At 47.0% G+C, this 23,406-nt stretch overlaps 1 protein-coding gene and 1 non-coding gene across 2 annotated transcripts in view; one reads left to right on the top strand and one right to left on the bottom strand.

Moving 5' to 3' along the window:
- The window catches only part of DMBT1 (deleted in malignant brain tumors 1), a 115,518-nt gene that overhangs the window by 73,422 nt on the left and 18,690 nt on the right, over positions 1-23,406 (bottom strand). The window lies entirely within an intron of this gene.
- TRNAK-CUU lies at positions 2,502-2,574 on the top strand. Its single transcript has one exon. It is a non-coding gene; the product is annotated as a tRNA-Lys (tRNA).

Raw genomic sequence — 23,406 nt, 5'->3', positions numbered from 1 at the left:
CAGGGCCTGTCTTCTGGTCAGTGTGGAAACTTGCGAGGAAGGGGCTGAGTGCCCAGGTGGACCCCATCAGAAGAGGTCCTTCCTTGTCCTACATCTAAAACCCAGTAAGATTCTCTGCAGCAGTCCCTCCTGAGTCCTTGCGGGTGGGGATGGGTCCCACAACCATCCAGTCCCAGAGTTTAGAGTTACCAGTTGGTGTATGTGTCTCCTCAAAAGTGGTTCCTTTGGTGGCTGACACTGAACTTGCTGAGAAAGACAAAGAAAAAGGGCCAAATGAGAGCTCTTCTGAAAACAAGCATTAGATCTGACCTCCTTGCTAATTCAAACAGGGGAGGGGGCTGCATCAGACTTTACTTTGGAGGTTTAGCTGGGCCTCATTCATTAAATATTTCACTCAGCAAGTATGGACTAATCTCTGACTGCCCTGGGGCACTGCACTGAGAGTCAGGGAGGAGGGAGGAATCCATCAGAGAGGGCAAAGCTCAGTCCTCTGGAGCTCAGAGGCGACTCAGCAGCTAGACTTGGTAGCCAGTAATCCGGTCTTTCCCTGGGAGGAACACGGAGTGCAGGGGAGTGGGAATCTCAAAAGGAGAGCAATTCTTGGCTTTGGAAGAAAAGCAGGAGGATTCCAGACAGGGGCAGATATTTCCTCTAGACTTGAAAGAAGGCATAAACATATGTCAACGAAAAAATGGAGCAAAAGGATTGCCAAATAAAATACAGGATGCCCAGCTAAATTGGGATTTCAAATAAATAAAGATATTTCTTAATATAAGTATATCCCAAATATTGTATGGGACATATTATACAAAAAATTATCTTTTTATTTGAATTTCAGATAAACAATGAATACTTCTTTAGTATAAGTATGTCCCAAATATATTTGCATGGACACACTTACACACACACACACACACATAAAACAAAACATGTTTTTACAAATCAAGTTGAACTGGGTGCATTGTATTTTTATTTGCTGTACTTGAATATTCGAGTGGAAAGGCATCCAGTAGGTGGCAGTAAACAAGAAATTCTCTTCACTGATCTTTATTTAACCCCCTTGCCAGGTCAAATGATGCCCTCCATCCTCCCTGTAAACCTACTGATCACTAGCACTGATAGGCTGTTTTGTAGCTTACCTGGCAACTTCCATTCCAACCAACTTCTTTGTTTGATCAACTAGAGGCAGGTATGAGCCCCGAACTTGCTTATGACAGTTGTCCTTGGCATTAGATTCAGTTAAATATTAAATAAATCAAAGAAATGTGGGTAAAAAAAGAAAGATGGTTTTCTATAAAATAAGGCTGAATGCTTTGGAAATAAAATCAAGTTGCTAAAAAAGAAACCAGGGAGGTGGGACAGTGAAGAGTGCCAGAAAGATGTATAACAACAGAACTTTGGGGCTCACACCACTTTGCAAGTATCTTTCATTTCACGCTCCCCTTTGGAGAAACAAAAACTAGAAATTACAGATATGCCAAATGGTTATGGTTTATGTAAGAAAGACGTTGCGGAACCACAGAAGATCCCTCCCGGGAGAAAAGCCTATAGCAACAAATTGGTGAATCCAAGTGTATTGATGTGTCTTCAGTTAACAGGGAACACTTAAAATGTGTATGTATGTTCATGGTTCCCCATTTTAAGCAACATTTTTGAGTAACCAACAAACTATCTGTCCCAGTCACTTTAGAAAAATTTATTTTAGGGGCACCTGGGTGGCTCAGTCGGTTAAGCATCTGACTCTTGATTTCAGCTCAGGTCGTGATCTCAGGGTCCTGGGATCGAGCCCCACATCCTGCTCCACACTGGGCGTGGAGTCTGCTTGGGATTCTCTCTCTCTCTCTCTCTCTCTCCCTCTGCCCCTCCTCCCCCACACTATCTCTCTCTCTCTCTCAAAAAAAAACAAAAAACAAAAAACAAAGTTATTTTAAAACAATGGTTCTCGGGGAGGGGGGCATGAATCAACAGCATCAGTTAGCACCCAGAACATGTTAAAACTGCAGATTCTTAGGGTTCCCCCAGACTTATGAATCAGGAGCTCTGGGGTGTTGTAAAAGCATTCCGGGTGATTCTGATTCTGATTGAAAATCATTGAGTTGCAGCATATGTAAAGGAAATGTAACAGTGATTTCAAGAGAGAGGTGAGATACACTTCCTTCAACACCCGAGCCCCTACGGGATGCTGGACATCTCAGCCAGGGGGAGTTCTGACACTGCACGATGCCTCCACCATCCTTCGTCCCTTCGAAAGTTGGCTCTAGCAGGTGACACGACCAGGTAACCAGCTGGGGGAGGGCAGGGAACTAAGGGCTTCAGTTGAGGGGTGTCCAGGGGTCTAGCGGAGATCCTACGTGGTTCCCTGGCTCTACTCCGGGAACTACAGGCAGATGTGAGCCAGGCAGGGGGGGAAGACGGGGCTTACAATGGGCTCTGAGGAAGTAAGGACACTATGAATAAAGTGCTCCTTCAAAACGGTCTTATAAGAATAAAAGTACAGGGGCGCCTGGCTGGCTCAGTTGGTAGAGCATCCGACTCTTGATCGCAGGGTTGTGAGTTCAAGCCCCACGTTGGGCGTGTAGCCGACTTTAAAAAAATAAAAAGAATAAAAAAACAAACACCATGCAAAGCTCCGTGGCCATCTCCTGCAGAGGAACAGAGAGATGAACCAGGTTTCTGAATGGAAGGACTGAACACAGAAATGTCAGTCATTATAAACCAATTCACAGGTTCACTATAATTCCCGTCTGAAGGTTTTTCTTTGATTGAGTGGTTCTTTAAAAAAGGGGTTCTGAAGTTCTTTAGGAAAAATTAACAGGCTAAAAATAAGTTCTTGAAAAGGAATAGATTCTGAAAGGGCAAATTGGGGTTGGTGGGAGCAGGACTTATACACCCAGGAACTTGGGAGATGGGGCCACGGGTTCAAATTCTAGCTCTGCTGTTCATTCGTCCTCTAAACCCGAGCAAGTCATTAACCTCACTTGGCCTCCGTCTCCTTATCTGTAAAAGGGTGATTACAGGAACTGCTTCATAAGGTTATTGTGAAGACAAAACCAGGAAAAAATACATCAAGTGTTTAAGACAGTGTCTTCTCATGGCATTCAAAAAAATTATCATTAGCTCCAAAATATTCAAAATAAAGCAATATGAATTAAAATATAGAGAAAAGGGGCACCTGGGTGGTTCATATCAAGCATCCGAGTCTTGACTTGATCTCAAGGTTGTGAGATGAGGCATGCATTGGGCTCCTTGCTGGGCATGGAGCCTGCTTAAGATTCTCTCTCTCCCTCTCCCTCTGCCCCTTCCTGCCCCCACTTGCATCTCTCTCTCTCTAAAATATATATAGAGAGAGAGAAAAAAATTATTTTAGAAATTGACTTCACACCAAATAATTTTCAGAACTAAAGAACTAGATATTTAAACACACAAAAATAAGAAACTAGTTAAGTATTTATCTGATTTCTGTAAGAAATTTCTAAATTTAAAATCAGTAGGAAATTACAAAGGAAAACAGCAATAAATTTAATTACATAAAAAATATAAAGTATTTGTTCAGCAAAAAAAATCAAAATCCAAAATTAAAGGCAAATAACAAACTGGGAAAATATCTGTCATTAATATGGTGGACAAAGTATTCATGACCAAATTATATAGAGAGTTTATATAAATCAATGAGGAAGACACGAACCTTCAAAAAATATTGGACAATATTTTTTAATATAAAGACAATTCAAAGAAAGAGAATATAAATGGCTTAAAAATGCTCACCTTGGCTGTAAGCGAAGAAATGCAAACTTAAATACCTGTATACTATTTCTCACACAGCAATTCAGCCAAGATTTTTGAGCCATAATATTCAGATCTGGTCAAAGTGTAGAAAATTGCCACTTTTGTTTTTTACTGATAGGGGAAAGAATTGGTACACTTCTGGAAAAATTATTTATCAATATGTTTTAGAAGCCTTAAAAGTAATCAACTGTTTGACTCAGTAATTCCACTTCTAAGAATATAGCCAAAGGAGGAGAGCCTGGGTCGCTCAGTTGGTTAAGTGTCTGCCTTCGATTCAGGACAGGATCCCCGGGGTTCTGGGATTGAGCCCTGCCTCAGGCTCCCCGCTCAGCCTGCTTTTCCCTCTCCCTCTGCCTCTCCCCATCCCCCCACCCCCACCGCTCATGCTCTCTCTCTCAAATAAATAAATAAATAAAATCTTTTTAAAAAAAAGAATATAGCCAAAGGAAATAATCATAATTTTTACAATGTAGACAAAGATGTATGGGCATTCACAGTACTACCCATTACACAAAGAACTTGAAAGGGGTGCAGGAAAAAGCGAGAGGTTGGTAAAAGGGTACAAACTTTCTGCTATGAGTAAGGTCTGAAAATCTAATGTAAAACATGGCGATAGTTGATCACGCTGTATTCAACAACTGAAATTTGCTAAGGGAGTAGAACTTAAATGTTCTCACCAAAAAAAAAGAAAATAAAATGGAGAGAGATAAATATGTGGGGTAATGCATGTGTTAACTCGATGGGTAACCTCTTTACAATGGATACTTCTATCTAATCACCACGGGTACACTTCAAATATTCTATAATTTTATTGATAATTATACCTCATTAAGCTGAAATTTTAGATTTTATTTATTCATTTGAGAGAGAGAGAAAGAGAACACAAGCAGGGGGAGAGGCAGAAGGGGAGGAAGAAGCAGGCTCCCCGCCGAGCTGGAAGCCTGACACAGGGCTCGATCCCAGGACCTGGAGATCACGACCTGAGCCAAAGGCAGATGCCCAGCCGACTGAGCCACCCAGGCGCCCCTAAAGCTGAAATTTTTAAAAAAGAAGAAAATCTAAAATAACCTCAATGTCCAAAACCTGTGAGGGGCATGTTAAAATGTTCAGAATATAAAGATAAATTATAGAAAAACTGTATGTTAAATTATATCACTTACATGTAACTTGAAAGAAATACATATTTTAACATTAGCCATCTTGGGTGGTAGATTTGGGGTGTTTTTACTTCTTCTCTCATTTTTCTCTAGTTCCTACATTTTCTGCACTAACCGTGCATTAGGAGCTGTGATTTGAAGCTGAAGGTGGAGATGGGGTGGCAAGTTATGTGGGAGGCAGTTTTTTAGGTGCAGAAGGAATTGGAAAGACAAAGGAAGATAATGAAGCTAATGGTAGAGAGACGCAGGGAAGGAAGAAGGGCAAAGGTAAGAAGGAGGAGAGGAAGCGCTAATATTTTTGAGCAAGTTCCACATTCCTGGCATTGAGCTAAGTGCTGGACACATAGTACCCATTTCACCTTCACAAAATCCATTATGGTAGAAGTGTTATGCACACCTATTTTATAGCTAAAAATCCAAGACTTAGAAGGTAAAACAACTTGTCAAAATTCACACAGCTACCAAGCAGGGAAACTCATGTCTGAAGTCAAGCGCCCAGAGCCCAGAGCAAGCATGCCACACAACTCCGCTGGGTGCCTCCCCCAATTCAAATTAAAATGATGGGATTCCATTGCAATGTGTAAAAAAAGCAAAACATTTTGAAGTAATAATACACGGTAATGTGGGTAATAATATTCCTGACATAGCATGTAGCTCCCTATAAACTAGATATAAGGAAACAGAAATCCTGCTCGGGACCTGGCACGGGAGCATGTTTGGAGATGGCTTATGGGCACACGCTGTCTCGAGCCTAGCTGGCCCCGCACCGGGGCATCCAGGCTGTCCCCTTATGTTCAGCATGAGCCAGGCACTCTGTAGGCTCTTAGCAATGCAAGGTGTTGTGCTGGGTACTAAATGAGCAAGACATGGTCCTTGCCCTCCATGTACTCCCAGCATAGCAGGATCCCTAGAAAAATCCACAGATAATTTGGTGCAGGAGTTAAGATGCCATGGGAGAATAAGAGTGATAACCATAAGATGACACAGTCCATGTGTGTAGTGTATGTATCTATATATGTGTCTGTGTTTTTGTGTGTGTCGGAGGGTGTGTGTGTGTGTGTGTGTGTGTGTGTGTTGAGAGTATATGTCAGGGAGGGAGAGATTCCTGGATGGGACGGCGTCCGTGTATTTAAAAATAGCAGCTAGATTTAGCCAGGTGAAGGCAAGGGAGAAGGGGAAGAAGACTGTTCCAGGTAAATGGAACAGCATGAGTGAAGTCAACATGGCAAAGAGGCAGCATTACCGGAGTGTGGGAGATAGGAAGTACAGGCTGCTTTGTATGAGACGGTGAGCTGCAAGGTATCCTGCAGAACAAATAAAATCACGGGGTAGAAAATAGCGTGGACCGTGTGGGGAATAGCAACATAGATGGGTGATGCCCAGCAAGGGGTGGAGAATGTGGGGCTGGAGAAGACAACTGAGCGGGACTGCAGGGTCCTGGATGCCAGGCCACCCCACCTGGACTCAGGCCGACACACCGCCATGGACTTTCTCCTCATTCCAGAACATTCAGCAGACTGAGCTCAGGCTGAGTCACATGATGCCCACTGGTGAGTTTGCACCATAAATGTGTGCCGAAGAAAGGAGAACTGCTCAGGAGGGTAATCCTCGTGGCCTGTTATTTAAGTGATTCAGAAGTGCCCCCCCGAAATGTCACCCACATGAAACACACCCTCACAACGTCTGAACGTCCCTTCATTCGGTTTTCTCCTTATTTAAGGCATTAATCATTGCCAAAACCCCTGCTAAGCTGTGGAAAGGGTACGTACAAGGTGGAACAATCTGTTAGGAATTCATTTGTGAGCAATTACTGCTTCCTCATTTTGCAGAACACTGGCCTTCAAGAAATGGGACCCAAGGAAGTGGTCTTAAAATTTTCTTGGGATAACTTCGCAGTGGGAGACAAGCCGCAGAGCTAATACAGAGAGGGAGACCCCATGCACGCTGCCCCCATCCCCCCGAGGTTATCTAGCGTTACCGTGGTGCTTTCGTCATGGCAGCGAGACCAACACTGCACATTCCCCACTCACTGAACTCCAGCCTCTCCATGCATTTGATCAGCTTTTCCTCTTTTCTGTTCCACCAGCCGATCCAAGACACCACCTTGCACTTAGGAAGTGAGGTTTGGATACAACGTTAAGACCTGGAGCAGTAACAGTGAGGGGCTCCCAGGCGCCCTCTCTCTGACCCTGCTTGCTGACCTCATGTCCACCCCACCCAGGGAGGTTGGAATACAGTCCCAGATTGCAGATGAGTAAACGGAGGCTTGCAGAGGCCCCAGAGCTGGTAAATGGCAGCACCAAAGACGTGGCTAGGAGAGGCAGGGGCTTCACGGCCCCTCTAGCCCAGCACAAACCTGGGGGCACTGAGTTTTTTCTCAAGAGCTTGTGCAAGGACCAGAGCTGAGGCCACTTGCCATGGCCCTTCTGGCACCCAGCTCCACCACGGGGCTCCAGCGCTGAGCCAAATGCCGAGGGTCATCTCCTCGGCTCTCTGCAAGGAGCAGCAAGGTCATGGGGCCAAAACTGCTGCCTGAGTGGGGGGGGGACCCCCTCTAGGTTCGAATCCTGGCCCAGCTGCTCACCTGCTGTTGACCTGGGACAAACCACATACCCTTCCTAAGGCTGTTGCCTCATCTCCCATGTGAGAATGGTGACACCTAACTCTGGGGTGGTTAGCAGATTTAGACAAGAGAACATGGGCACACTGTCCAGCAGAGCACTCTGTACAGAGGAAGCACTTTGCAGAGGTCAATTCCCACCTCTAAGCTGCAAGCATAGGCACGCATGCGTGTGTGTGTGTGCGTGCGTGCGCGCACGTGCCCAGAAAGTCATGGAAAAACCACGAGTTCCCTCAATCCAAGCACACTGCTGCCTTAAGCCCCTCTGTAAATAAGAACAGGGCAACTCACATCCTGTCCCTCAGGGGCTGACTTAAATCCCACGTCACCTCTCAGAGCCAGGGCAAGTCCAGCGATTCATGTTCTAGAGATGAAAGCTAGCGTTAACAACACTGCCCCCATTTTCAAGACACGATTTCCAGCCCCCAGACTGATGTCCTCCCGACAAGAAAAGAAGGTGGGCATCCTCTGTCAGTTGGCCCCCCTGCGTCACCAGGCCGGCCGCCCACATCACACAGTGCAGCCCTGCTCTCCATTGCCAGCACAGCGAGGGCTTCCTTATGGGGTGCTGCTTTCATGAAGGCAGTTTCCCAAATGAACCTGCATCTCTGGAGTTTCCCCTACAAAGCCTTTGGGGTAGGAGTGAGAGTTCTGGAAGTTCTCTAGAAATTAGGGTACTTTTGCCCTGTCTTCTGAAATTCATGAATGTAGCAAAAGGTGACACCAAAGAAAGCAGGAGGGAGGTAAAAGAGAAGGGAGGAAGAAAAGGATGAAGGGAGGGAGGGAGAGAAAGAAGGAGAAGAGGGAAGGAATGAAGAGAGAACAGAAGGGAGGAACCAAGGCAGAGACAGATAGCTCCTGGGCAGACTGGCTAACCAGCCAGCTCACGTAGTATCCCTATACATCGACGCTGAGATTCCACGGCCACACTGACTTGCCAATGGCTCTTTTGTATACATTTGATCGCTTCACACTCTAAGAACACCAAGGAACTCCCGTGAGTTATCGAGCTTCAAATCATTTATCTAAGGCAGAGTGACAGGCACAAACTTGGAGTCTTAATGATCTTGTCTGTGCTCAGCTCCTTGACCTGAGTTTGCTTGGTAAATATTATCAAGCCAGATACACCTGCAGAAAGAAGTCACTTAATGAGCGTTTTCAGGGGCGATCTTACTGCCCACTTTTAGAGGACACAAACCATGTCCTTAACCAATGATGTCAAAGTTTTAGAGCCTCTTAATAGTACACATGCACTTTTCCTTAACTTCAGGAATTTTTCTAAGGCCAATCAATCATTTCCTTAGTTGAGCTACTCACTGAAAACATTGACATAATGATTGACTTTTTCTAACTACAAACATTGTATTTCTCAGCCAGAAACAAAACAAACAAACAAACAAACAAAAAGCCATTCTTTCTCAATACTTGCAATGACAGTTATGAGCAAAGAATTTCCTCCTCCTTGATACAAAACTCCCCTTGAGATGGGAAGTCTAGCACCAGGGAATAAGTAGATATAATTTGCCATGACTAGGATTTGCAAGAGTGAAATTAATGAATATAATAATTAGATATATACCTGCAGATAGAACTGGATCCAGTAAAAGACATATTTTAAGGATGACTATGGAGATCCCCATTTTGCTGGGTCCTTCTCAATTAGAATAAAAATACCTTGACATTTATAGGTTCCCAGCTGAAAGGAGGTGTGTCCTCCGGGGTGGTATATTTCTATTGCTGCCATAAATCAGTGTAAAGGAAGTGAGGACTTTAGCTAACAGTCGATGGCTAATCAGTGGGAACAACTTAGGTGTGTTAGATTGATTGCTGCATGAATGATCTGGCAATTCTCCAGCGGCAAACACACGGACAGTGATACAGTTCCCCACTTCCTTTTAGGTGAAACTCAAAGACTCTCAGGTGCTCTCTGGATATAGGCTCAATTTTAATCTTGGAGAATTTGAATTAATTTGTGGGAAGTCAGAAGATTCAGGGCTGAGCAGGATGTGGGTTGCTGGGCAAACACAGGACATGGTGCCAAGGGGAAAAGCATCTCTTTGGGATGATTTGTCCTGGCAGTGCATCCTCTTATTGGCCCCTTGCCTTGGAGAAACAACATGATTGGAGAGTAGAAGGCATGAGGGGTGAGTCCATAGAGTCTGTGGACTCAAATTAACTTCCACCATCTTCTGGATCTCACACTAATCCCGTAGCACAGGAGCTGAGAAACATGTGACCTCAAACTTAACCACCTCCAACCATTTCACAGGTTTGATTTCTTGGTCCTTGGCATTCACGTTGTATAACTCTTGAGGCTTGGCAAACCCACAAACCTTGACCTCTCCTTGGGTTTGTTATGTAGGTATCACTTTGCCCTTTATCACCAGGCTCTGGTAAACCCCCTACCATCTCCAAGAATGTTACCTGTCGTTTATTTTTATCAAAATGCTCTCGGGGGTTAGTAACCCTGGGTAGAAGCGTATGGCTTTGCAGGATTTGCCTCTGTTATCCTGACCTGGAGGAGCAGTGTCCTGCCTCTCCGCTGACACACTATCAGACGATACCTTGGCTTTCTTGCCATGAGCTGCTAACCTATCCTCTCCTGGTGCTTCATTCTGGAAGGATACCAGGAACCTGTGCCAATCAGGATTTAAGCGCTGGGCGTCTGCACTTGGCTTCATCCAGATGAAAGATACATTCAACCTGGGGATTTCAATTTTAATCCTGAAGCTCCTCCTGTTGTTCCCAAGTTCCACTTCTCCCCTTGATGAAAACAGGCACATTTCTGGAAGATAGCCTCATTGTTTTTCATTCTCCAGCTGTCAGTCCAACAACAGGTAGGTATCAGGTGACAAGAGAGCAAGAATACACATCTGCTAGGGTAGCTAAGACCAGACAGCACATCGGATTCCTCTGCTGGAGGTTATGGTAGTTTGGTTCCTGGTGGGCTGAGCTGAAAATGATCTTGAAGCTGGGTCTGGGATCATCAAAACAAGGAAGCTGTGATAGCTTAGTAATGTCTGCCTTAAGCACAGCGGAGAGAAGTGGTAGGAGTATGAAATATCTGTGAGGGAGAAGAGGGTTAATGTATCTTTCCCTTACTGAAGCACAGCCTGGTCTTAGAGACAGACCCACATGGTGACAATTACAACAGGGGCCAGTAAGTACTCATGCAAGTTGCATTGGGAACATGAATCAGATGGCAGAGCAGTTTCTCAGAGAGGGGGACACCTAAACATAGTCTTGATGTATAAACAGGGGTCATCCGGCGACCAGCAGTGGGAAGACCGGGTGGGGAACAAGGCATGACTCTCTGGACCGTGTGAGAAGGGAAGCAGGAGGGTGTCCTGCCAGGAGACTGGGGAGCAAACCCCATCGATAGCTCAGCTCAAACCAGGAACATCTTCTTGGGAACTTGGTATGATTTTCCCAACAGCACATCTCCCCCATTTTTGTTATTTCGGTGACCCCGTTCTTCCTCCTCTTTGGTCAGCAGTAAAGAACCTCAGACCACAAGGGCTTGTGAGCTTTTTGTTCAAAAGACTCCAGGGAGAGAGAAGTGGAGGGAACCTGCCTGTTATTTCGAAGCCACTTGAGGCTGCGTCCCAGGTGGGAAAATGGGTGATGTCAGTGGAGCAGAAGGAAGGTGGACGTCCCGAACGAGCAGGAAGAACACAGTGGGGCTGAGGGCACCTGCCGCCATCATGGAAGTCCTTCCTTATCTGGTCCCAAGGCCCTTTGTGGGTGATCAGACCCTATTCAGAGAGGTCTTCCTGTGTGGAGAGAAGGCTCTGTGGAGGACCCACCCCTCCAGCAGCATCTGCTCCCTTTCCGAGGGCCCGCCTGCCCCCTGCCCCCCGCGCCTTGCCTCAGAAGCACCTGCGTCAGCGGCATGGCTGGGTGGAAGACCAGAACTACAGAGCTGCCAGTGAGAGCAATGGGATGGAGAAGCTCATCAGAGCTCTGAGGCTCAGTACCCGGGCCCCACGTGTGGAGGACCTTCCCCAGGCTAATATGATCCTGATGGCCGCCTGCTTGCACACTCTGGCGGTAGAACCAAGCTCCCCACCCCAATCCCGGAGGCATGGCCCACACTGGAACCCTATAGGTTTGCACACGGCTTTCACTTTTCCAGCAGCAGAAACCTTTCCTAAATTGAAATTCATGGGAAACCCCCGAAGATAAAACAGGGCAGTAGAGCCCTACAGATTATGGTAGGAGGAGCCCCCTGCTGGTTCAGCCAGCTTTTCCTCCTTTCTGTCCTCACCACCCTCTCACTGCCTCCCCCATTTTCTCCTATAGGGCAGCCTGTGGGAATTCCTTGAAGGAATCCTACCGCTCCTCTTACAGGATGGGCAACTGGAGGCCCAGCGAGGCTCCGGGGATTGCCAGAGGCACTGCCCCAGTGCTGAGCTGGGGTCCCAGGCAGACTCCCCAGAGCAGGCAACTGCCCTCAACTTAGGTGGCCTAGCCCCCTTTTCCCAGAGATTGGCTCGACCCACAGACAAGTGCCCGGCCGGCCACCTAGGGGGCTGGAGGCAGTCCACTTTCCATGGGGTCTCTGATCTCTGAGCCCAGGAGCCCTGTGACCTGGGACCGACCAGGGCCACTGAGCTGAGAGTGCCAGAGGGAGGCCCAGGAGCCTGCGTGGGAAGGGGTATACTGCCACGCCTTCAGGCACCGCTTTGTGCTTCTGGTCACTGGGTCCCAGAAGTCTGTGTGATCGTGGCTCCCCTGCAGGTGTCAGGTTGACCTCTGAAATCTGATTTTACCGCTGCTGAGTAGCACACCAGGACTGCTAGCCATTGTTACCATTGTAACAACCCTTCGGGCACTGTGTCTATGATGCTTACAGTGCCACTCAGCTTTGCTCTCAGAGAGCCCGTCTTCCCAACCGGGCTACAAGGGACCCCCGCCCCATGCAGCCCCGCCATGATCTGAAGACCAAGCTGTCTTACCATCCCTGCTGCTCTTCTGAAATCACAGTGCCTCAAGCAGAGCAGGGGCTCGACAGGCTTTGGGTCTCAGGAGCAGCCCCCGCTCCTGCTTTCCAGGGTCACCAACATGTAGCTTCGAGGTGGGGACACTGAGATCCAGAGAGGGGGGCATGACACAGAGCCAAGCCAGTGTCCAGGACAGCTCCCAGCAGAGACTGCCTCCCATCAGAAGGCTGGAGAGTAGGAGGATTGATACAGCTTGGATATAATCCAACTGCAGAATCTTCCAGAAATAAACTCTCTAATGACCTTTGAAATGTAGAAGTCTGATCATGTTCCTCCCATCTGTCTCAGGATAATGCTGAAAGCCCTGGCATGGTTTACAGGCCCCACAGAGCCAGCTCACTCCAGTGATAGTCCAGCCTCAGGGCCTTTGCATCTGCAGTCTCCTCTGTCTGCAAGAATTTGTCCCCAGAAATCTCTGAGTTCATTCCCTTCCCTCCTTCAGATTCTTTCTGATATATGTCTCCTCCTAGCAGACTTTCTTAACCACCCATCTTTAGCACTCCCTAACCCCTTCCTGGCTTACCACACTCCACAGTGCTCCTCCCAGCTGGCCTCCTTATAGTTTTTGTCTTTAGTCTTTTGCCTGTCTGTTCCCACTACAATACAAGCTCTACAAGGCAGGGATTTGTGTCTGTTTTGTTCACTGCTGTATCCCCAGAATCTAGAACAATGCTTAGCATATAGTAGGTGCCCAAGAGATATTTGCAGACTGAAGTGGCTGAATGGGTGTGAGGACATCTGGAAGAAGGAGACCAGGACTGTTCACACAGAGTGAGTTCTACATTAACTGGGTACTGACCACATGTTAAAGATTATGCTATTTATTCATCTCTTCATTCAGCAAATATGTGCTAAGTACCTATGATGTGCCAGGCACTGCTCTAGGTAATGGGGCTAAAGTCCAAAGCCAGGTAGACATGATACCTGCCCTCACTGGCTTTATAAACTAGGGCAACACAGAGAACAGACAAGAAATAAACAAGTAAAGAGAAGCATTTCAGATTGTGGGAAGAATTATGAAGGAAGTGATCAAGGTGATAGAATAGAGTATCAGTGGCAAGAACTACTTTGGATGAGGTACCCCAAATATCACATTAGCTCAGTAACCGCTTTGGAGGAATCTGAGGCTCAGAGAGGGTAAGTAACTTACTAAAAATCACACAGTTAGAAAGTGACAGAGCCAGAGTTGGAACCAAAAGTCTGACTCCAACCCCTGGTATTTTTCCACTAAACCCCAACACCTTCCCCATCCCACCCCTAAGAGACTGTATTTCCAATCCAGTGGTGGGCCTTGGGTTTGAGTGCCGTCCACCAAAGGGCATCTTGATATTCAGAAACATTCAAAGGAACGGGTAGAGAAAGAAAATAGTCTCTGAGGTCTTCAGAACAGGCGCTGAATTTTTTGACCTATGCCTTATGAAAGATTGCTAGGTCCCCAAAGGAGTGAAGGGAGAGTATTTTTAAGGACAACACTAGCTCTAGACCAACACAAGTGGAAGCCACATCAGCAGCTGCAGTCCAGAGTTGGCTCACAACAAAATGGAAAAATAAAAGGAAATCAGAACTGTGGCTCCCAATCTCTCTCTGCTGCCTGCTTTCCCCTTTCTCTCCCTACCCTCAGACACCTGGGAGCCATTTCTCCTTCACCAACCATCACCATTCTCGAAAGAGTTATTTACAATTCTTTCCCATAGAGGCACAGAAGGTTAGTGAAGCTCAGTGCACTGCCTCTCCAAGGAGGTTATTATAACTGAGCAGGGAGCCCCCGAGGGTGAAGGTCCAATGACGAAATGAAGCAATCAGGGGGAAGGAGTCTGGGGGACGGTGGGGGCACCCTCACATAGGATGGCAGCATCATAGAGTGTTAGCCTTTTCAAGTTCAATTCACCCCAGGGCGATCAGGTTCTAGGAAATCTAGTTACACTAATTATACTCACCAGACACTAATTGGTAAGCCAGGGAGCCAATTCATTCATTTACAATAGGAGTATACTTTGGCTCCAGAATTAGTCTGCTTGAAAGACCAAATTATATGCCAATCGTTTAGAGAGCAGAGAATAAGAACAAGGAAACTGGATGGTATCCAAAAGAAACTCTCATTAAGATAATGGAGCCTGTCATTGTCCTTTCTTGGAAGTCTCTGCATAAAGAACTATTCTGGGCACCTCTAAATGCTTGTGGTCGTGACAGCGCTCCCAATTCCCAGACATGCGGCCCCTGCTACGGAAGAGACATCGGAGACTCTTAGGTAGGCCACTTCCAGCCAGAGCACGGGTGAACTTGAGCCACAGCCAGTGTGGTTCACTTCATAATTATTTGTGTTCTAGTTGTTTCAGAAGGATAATATTTGGTGGTCGTTTTGCTACATGAAGAGACTGAAGTTTAGTTATTTCAGGAGAAGTCTTGCGATCCAAAGGGGCTGATGATTGGTCAGTGTCTACCCAGAGGGCATCCTGAACCATAAGATGGTCCCTCATCCTCATCCCCTACAATACCTTTCCCCATGACTGGGAAAAACAGAGAGAAGGATGAACAGAAACCAAAGATACCACCAGGATGCACAACAATTTAGAAAGACTAAACGTGCTGGCTAAACCAAACATGACTAAATGCACCCCAAATCAGACTTGTCCTTGAGTCTAAAAATCGACTGCACCAGTCCTAGATGGTGGGATTTTCACCAAGCATCTGTAAAAACAACTGCAGGGTTAGAACCGACTGGAAAGGTAGTAGGAGTCCAGGGGAATAAGGCGCCACTGACAGCAAATGCATCCAAGTGCATCCTCATTGCTGCACGAGGCCTTGAAAGAGGGAGCACCCAGTTCCCTCCAGATGGACCAGAACATACCTGAATATTAGCTTAGGTTCATCCAGACCTTTGATGCACTGAACCACTGGTTCTCAAAGCGAGGTTCCTGAACCCCCAGCATCAGCATCACCCGAGAACTTGTCAGAACTGAAACATCTTGGGCTGCAGAGCAGGCCCCAGCAATCCATGCTTTAATAAGCCCTCTGGGGAACCCCAAGGCTCGCTCACAGGACAGTGACACTAAACAAACCGCAGGGAGCACACCAATGTTCCTGGCTCATGTCCCCATCCAGGGGCATGCAGTCCAGTAAAGCGTGGACTGCAGGAATGCAGCAGGGCCAGTGGCAGTGGGGAAGATTTGGGGGTGGGGGAAGGGTGGAGATAATAACTGAAATCAGGGCCATAAGCTGGGGTCCAACTGGATGCCAGGGAGCAGGTAAAGTAGATGGGGGAGCCCAGAATGTCCAGCTCTGCTTTGAGTCATTGAGCCACCAACTAAAGGAGCCACCACCTAAGACAGGGAACTCAGGAGGAAGTGGGGGGGGAGGGCACTGGGGACAATGGGTGCTTTCCTGGGCTCTGCACCAGGCCCCTGCTCTTCCTCCTCCTGACAGACTCCATCTACCCCCATGGCTTTGCACCTCTGACCCCATTTCTCTACCCGGCCCCTGCTTCCCCTGTCTCTGGCTACCTGCTGGCCATCTCCACCTGCACAAAAGCCTAACCTACACATTCAGTTGATTTAAGCCTGGAGGGGATGGAAGAGGGCTCTGGGAAAGATGAACTGAAGGTCTAACAGGCAGCCAAGTGGCTGAGATTGGACCACAAATCAGAGGGGCCCAGGCCCAGAGTAAGGTGGAGAAAACTGTCAGTGGGTCCAGAGGTCACGGGTGTGCTGAAAGACTGGGGGTGGGGTGGCTGATGAACTGGCGGGGAGGGGAACTGAGGCAACAATGTGAGGCCTGGATCTGTCACCATCCATGTGCAGGCACTAAGGAAAGGAGAGGGTAGGGGCTCTGTGCCAGGACTGGGGTCTGGCAACATCAGGCTGAGGTTCTGGAAGTTGCGAAGACCCGGGGCATGGCCATGAGGGATAAAGGAGGGTCACTGGGAAGACGGTCCAAGAACTGAAAGGCTCTGGGGTGCCACACTCCAGGCAGGTGGTGGGTCTGCTGTTTCCAAAAATTTGTTGTTACAGACCCATTGATTTTCAAACAAATTTTGTTTTGGGATTAACACAATGCTGCCATCTTTTGTTTGGTAAATGAAAATGTTTTTTTATTTTTTTTTAAAGATTTTATTTATTTATATAAGAGATGGGGGGGAAGGGGCAGAGGGAGAGGGAGAGAGAGAGAATCTCCAGCAGACTCCCCACTGAGCGTGGAGCCTGACATGGGGCTTCATCCCATGACTCATGATCATGACCTGAGCCAAAACCAAGAGTTGGACACTCAACCGACTGAGCCACTCAGATGCCCTGAAAATGTTTTTAAAGCCCAATTTTCATCACCACCATTTCATAAACTAATGGACATTAAAGCACAAAGAGACGGGAGTGACATAAGTTCAAAGTCACCTGGCTGGTGAGGGCTACTCCCCCTACTGCTCAGCCCCGGAGTCAGCTCCCCACCTCAAGCTTGGCCTGGCCTGGCCTCACAGCCCCTTTGCCCCTTACAATCTTGACTCCATCCAGCATCTACAGGAAACTTTAAAAAACATAGGATGGATTCCATTGTTCTGTTAAAGCCTCCAGGGGCAATCCTAGTGCACCACATAAAGACTAAGCTCCATGGCTGAGCCTCTGAGCAGGGACCACATGTCCAGGTGTCCTGAGACGGGTCTGCTTCTTACTCCTTATCCCAGGGCCTTGACTGCTGGCACCCACTTCCACTTCCACCAGTGTCCTGGTTGGGATGATTTTATGTAGGCATCTCCCCTCGGAACCTGGAACACTCTGTCCATCTTGCTCTCTCATCTTTAACAAGGAGTGTGAGCCTTTCAAGCCAGTAAAGCACCACCAGGGGCAGAGGAGGGAAAGGGAGCAAGGAAGAAAGCAGAGTTGGCTCACAGGACGGGGTGACGCTGGTGGCAAAGGATCCAGATTCAAACCCCGCCTGACCATCCCCAGTGCTGCTGATCTTCACACTTCTCTGTGCCCCAGGATTGGAGGTTAACACTCGGGAGTCCAGTTGGGTGCCCATCGGGCCCTCACCACCTGCCCTACAGGCTCAGAGATGCTGCCTCTGTCCTGCTCTCATTCTGACTCTGAGGAAGGAGGCAGTGGCTCTAAACTCCGAGCGAAGTAGGCCAAAGGGAGCAGCCCGAAGGACACCCGTCACCCAGAAGGAAAGCTTTTTATTTAAAAAGGGGGTCATCTGTTGCCCACACTGGCTGTAGTCCTAAGCGAGCTCAGGTGGCAGGTGTGGCCCTGGAGACAAGGACGCATCACCATGGCCCTTCCACTCTGGAGAACTGGTTCACCTTGGGTTTAAGGCAATGGTTCAAATCCACTGCTTTATTCATCAACAACCTCCACGTCAGCCTTCGTCATGGCCTTGCCAGGTGGTGTTGAAAACCACAACAAATGCTATAACTCCAAGGAAATTCGAACAAAGGAAGAATTTTGAATCCTTCTGGGGTAATGACAAGCACGCAACACTCAGCCAAACCAAAGGAACAAATGTGCCACTGGTTTCACCAGAGCTTAAGGGCAGCCCATAATGGACTTCTTATGTGTATCCAGTGAAGAAGGAAACCACGATTGATGGCCTCCACAAAGCTGTCTCTGACTCTCAGGCTAGTTCCTTGAGTGAGAAATGTTTCAGTCATATTTCCTTCTTCCTTATTACAACACAAAGCCCCAAGAGCCAGTGCAAGTGTGTGTGTGTGTGTGTGCACGTGCACGAGTGTGTGTGCGCACGTGTATGCCAGGCAATATCCCCCAGGAGATGCCCGACCCACCATTTCCTTGGGTGTAATTGGGCAAACACATTTTTTTCCACGACCTTAAAGGGTGGTTTTGATCAGGCTGAGAGATTAGCACCCTGCAGGGAGCTGGCCCCAGGCCAGAGAGAGCTAGCCCTGTGGGAGGAGCCCCCCATACCCAAGGCTGGGCTGGAGCAGCTGAACCTTCCATCACCTCTGGGGTCACTCCCAGAGTGGCTTGGGCTCTGTGGACAGGGTCCAGACTGGGAGGCATGCCAGGGTTCAACCCTTTCCTCATGCCAAGAGTGCCAGGGCATGGGAAGGGCTTTAACGCTTTCTCATTCAACCAGGAGAGACTTATTCAAGGTCTCTTTCCTTCTCTGTCGTTGCCCGACCATGTCTCAGAAACCTGGATTAATCTGTCTTGCTTCCCTCCATGAAGACTTTTCTCTCTGATGGCCGCCAGGGCCCACCCTCACCCTGGGTCTCCTCTAGCTCACATGTCATGTGGGGCTGGGCCCTTGCTCCAAAACAATTTCATGCAATTTTCAAAACCACATACAAAGTGACGGTAAAGAAAGAAATGTTTAATACCATGTATATGGAAAACTAATGGTGGGCTAGGAAAACAAAACCAGTGGGAAATTACAAACCAAACTGGAAATACCATAAGGCCCTCCACTAGAGGACCATAGCTGCTAGAGATCAACTGGAATTGTGGATCGCTGCTTCCTAGCATCCAGGCAAAGAAGGAAACAAGATCACCATAAGATTTAACCCATCTGTTGTTCTTAGAGGTGTTACTTTTCTTGTTCCCCAGACCTGAAAAAAGCATCTCCCAAATGGCCTCATGGACAGATTACCTAGGTGAAGGCCAGTGACTTTCGAACCATATTCCCACATCCCAGAGTTGCCATGGGTGTGACGAAGAGGATGAGGGTTTGGTTGTGTTCCTGCGCCATCCTCCTCCCCACCAGCATCAGCTCCAGCAGACAGGCTCCTCTCTCTGGGTGGCCTTTGGAACGCTGAGGGCCACCCAGCATGTGGCCTGTGCAGCCCAGAGTTAGGTACCTGCTGCTTTTCAGTTCTTGCCTGACAGGAATTTTGACTTTGACTTTATTAAAATCTTCCATCCTATCCTATCCCATCCCGTCCCACCCCAAACTCCTGGAAGACTTTCACTCTTCTATGCAGACAGATGTGCAAGAATCTCAATCCCATACACGAGGCCCCACATGTGGAACTCCTTCTCCCTTCCTCCTCCTCACTGCTAGCAGCCTGGGTGATGTGTTTGAGCCCTACTTGGGCTAAAAAGCCTCCAGGAAAGGTAGTTTCTCTTCTAACATTGTTATTCCCTCAAGAATTCTATAGAATTGTCTCTTCCCAGAAACCAAGGACAAGGGGAAAAAAGCCACACACTCAACAAAGACAAAGGCTGCATCCCTCACATAAAATACGCAGAAGGTCCTCGATCACAGCATGTCATGGGTTGTATATAAGTCTTGCCATTGGATCAAGTAGCCATGTTGAGGGAGGAAGAAGGATGAGACACATTAGAAGTGTGTCTCGACGAAATCAGAGAGGGAGACAAACCATAAAAGGCTCTTAACTCTAGGAAACAAACTGAGGGCTGCTGGAGGTGGGTGGGGGGCAGGGATGGGGTAACTGGGTGATTGGCATTCAGGATGGCACGTGATGGAATGAGTGCTGGGGGTTGTATGCAACTGATGAATCACTGACCTCTACCTCTGAAACCAATAATACACATATGTTAATTAATTGAATTTAAATTTTTTTAAAAGTATCTCTTAAGTAGAGATACTTCCCATCTGAGAAATGTTAAAGACAGAACAAAACACATATATGTTAGAATCTATAAAATAGACTGGTCAGAAAAGACTGTTTTCTGAGATACCTTTCCGATACAAAAAGAGAATTTAGAGGTTACCTAATCAATGCCCCTTATTTTCCAAGGAGGAAATGTCCAGAAGGCGATGTGTCTTGCCCAGGCTTCCTGAATCTGGAACCCAGCTTCCTGACCCCCTAGTCAAGGGTCTTCCCAGTCCATCTGCAGCCTCCTTACAGATTTCTCATGGCTTATCACCTTGCCACTCTTTGATAATGCACTGCCGATCCATAGCAAGCTATAAAGAAAGCTGCTAGGTAAAAGTAGAGATAAGAGAGCCAGATTTGTCCAAGTTGGCTTCCTGGTTGACCCAGAAACCACCTTGCCTCCCATCCCCACCCTGGGGATGGAGAAACCACGAGCTGCTTTCTCCAGGCCCTACTAGAAGCCATCTTCATTGACCATAGAAGCTTACACAGGGTCGGGGCTGGCTGGATTTCCGTTTTGTTTTTCAATAGAGCCACATGCAATGGCAGGCTGCCAGGGTTCCTCAGGACTCATTCTAAGATGGGGGTCACAGAGCTGTGCTGGGTCCTGTAGAAGAATCATCATGGAAACCAGTTTAAAATACACATGCCTGGGCCCCACAGCCTGAGATTCTGATACACTGACTTTGGTGTAGGGCCTGGAGATTTTTCTGTTCAAACTTCCCAGATGGTTTTGGGGGCACCCCCAGAAAGATGCTGTGAGCATGGCTGGGAGGAAATTCAGAATGGGGCCGCAGCGGATTCATTTGAGAAGAACAGAAAAGTGGTTTGGGCTGCTGGTCTTCAGTAGCTCCTAGAGGACTCTGTATGTAATTCAGTGGCACATGGGGAGCCCTGGCAGGGTTTTGAGGAGGAGAGTGGCGAGAGATGAGTTTTATAAAGACAGATAGCGGAACAAGACATGACAGTGTGTGTGTATTGGGATGCATGGAGGCACACACATATTTCAAGAACACAGTCATACCCAACACACCATGCCAGGGGTCTCGAAAGCTACTAGGAAGAAGAAAACAATCCCCGCCTGAAGGAACTTACAATCCAGTTGGAGAGAAAGGTCACTGGCGCATCGGAAAATAACCCATGAAAACCACTTGGCCCCTTAGAGACTTCTGAATCAGGACTGGCGCTAGAGACCTGTGCTGGAGACCTCAGGAGGCAAATGGCTTTAAGAAAACAGACTTCAGTGAAATCAAAGGCCTTTCTAAGCTTGGCTCTGGGGCACAGATAAGAGTTAGATCCATAATAGTAAAAGATTTATGAGGTGGTACCTGGCAGTGCCTAGACATTAACAAATTCATATCTTCATCTACATTACCTATTAGCTTTTTATAAATAGAAAATCACTGGTTCTTGTGAACTATATTATCTGTACAAATATTTTTTATTTAAAAAGTAAAAATGAAATCATGAACAGTACACGGATTGCCCATGCTGGAGCTGGTGGGTGGTATGTGCCAGGGGGCTCTGTGAAGCCAGTTCCAGGGCCTCGAGGAATCTACCCAGGCTTCAAAGAGCGGTTGAGGGCTCCGCGGATGCCGGCAAGAAGATCCTTGACATTTCTGGAAGAGATAGCCCCAGATCTCCTAAGTGTCTGATTACAAACCACTTCAGAAAATTCTAAGGTACTGACAGGACAGCAGGCAGAGGGAGTTAAAATGATGTAAAGTTTGAGTCCTGAGTTATCATTTGTGCCCAGATTTAAAACAGTCTCCTCAAAAACAGAAACAAAAATGACAAACCAAAAAAAAAAAACCAAAACAGTCCTGTCAACAAAGTGGTGCAATAAGTGATCAAAATTTAATTTCCAGATCATTGGTAATTTCATAATGGAAGAAAAAGTCCAATTTTTTTAAAAAAGAGAAAATGTTTTATTTAAAAGAGCAAAATATATCCCCATCTTTCACTTTACATTTGTAAAAAATACAACTCCCAAATAAATGTTTTTAAGACGGATAATACAGTTGTAGAGGCACCTGGGTGGCTCAGTCGGTTAAGCATCCAACCCTTGCTTTTGGCTCAGGGCATGATCTTGGGGTCGTGGGATCGAGCCCCACACTGGGCTCCACACTCAGTGGCGAGTCTGCTTGAGCTTCTCTCTCACTCCCCTCTGCCCCTTCCCCTGCTCATGCATACACCTGCACACATGCTCTCTCTATAATAAATAAATAAATCTTTTTAAAAAAGGAGAATACATTTCTATCTTCAGCACACCCAATGGTGTGCTAAATTGGCCCATAATATTCAGATGGAAGAAATTCCACGGTAATTTTTCCTAATCAACTCCTGCCACAAGCCTCTCATTCACCAGTGCTGATGAGAAGGCCCACACCCACCATCCTTCAGGGGTCCTCCTGCCTCCTCCAATGATCCTAGGCACTCCCTCAGTGGTTAACGGATACTGTGCTAATGCTGGTCTTCCCATCCACCCACCACTGAAGCTGGTAGAGGCAGGTCTTGCTGCATCTGCTTCCTGCCCAGGCCAGCCGGCTCACAAAACAGTGGATGACGCTTGTGTCTGAGCCCAGGCCTTAGTGACCCCCAGGCCACCAGCCCAAACCCGGCTTTGTGATTCAAAGCGACCCTAGCACTTTATTTCTGAAGAAGGTCTAGCCCAAGTTTTCTTACAGGAATAGGGGAAGAGATCCCCATTGAATACATTTTTAAGGGAAAAAGACAAAAAGTAAACTTGTGTTTTAATGACATCATGGATTACGCTTATTTAAGGGATCACTTATACTAGCAAATTTCTAAAGGATGAATACAATTGTTGAGTAAATTATAAAATAAGAAAATGAATGACTTCCCATCACACACAGGCTCCCACCTACCTATTCTTAAAGAATTTATGAGTCACAAACCAGCCCCAGAAAGAATCTTAATTACATTTTTCTTTACCCAACAGACCTGCTCTTCGAACTTCATGAGAAGCATTGCATGAATGGGACCCTATTTGTATGGCAACTGAGGAAGTTGGTTATTTAAAGGAATCCATCAGGACCCCCTCTGACACATTAAAATATCATTTCCTAGTGGTTTGGGGGTGGGGGCAATCACACTCTTTTTTTCCAGTTTGAAATATCAGACATACTGCGCTTGTAAGTGTAGGGTATAGAGCATACCGATGTGAGTTACGTATCGCGTGGAAAGATGACTATAGTAAGTTTAGTTACTATCCAGCCTCTCATATATGATGAGAGGTGCAAAAACAGAAAG

Source organism: Mirounga leonina, unplaced genomic scaffold (assembly GCF_011800145.1).
Source record: "Mirounga leonina isolate KUSES-001 unplaced genomic scaffold, KU_Mleo_1.0 Mir_114, whole genome shotgun sequence".
Lineage (NCBI taxonomy): Eukaryota > Metazoa > Chordata > Mammalia > Carnivora > Phocidae > Mirounga > Mirounga leonina.
Note: the sequence above shows the minus strand (reverse complement) of the source record. Positions and strands in the feature narration are given on the sequence as shown.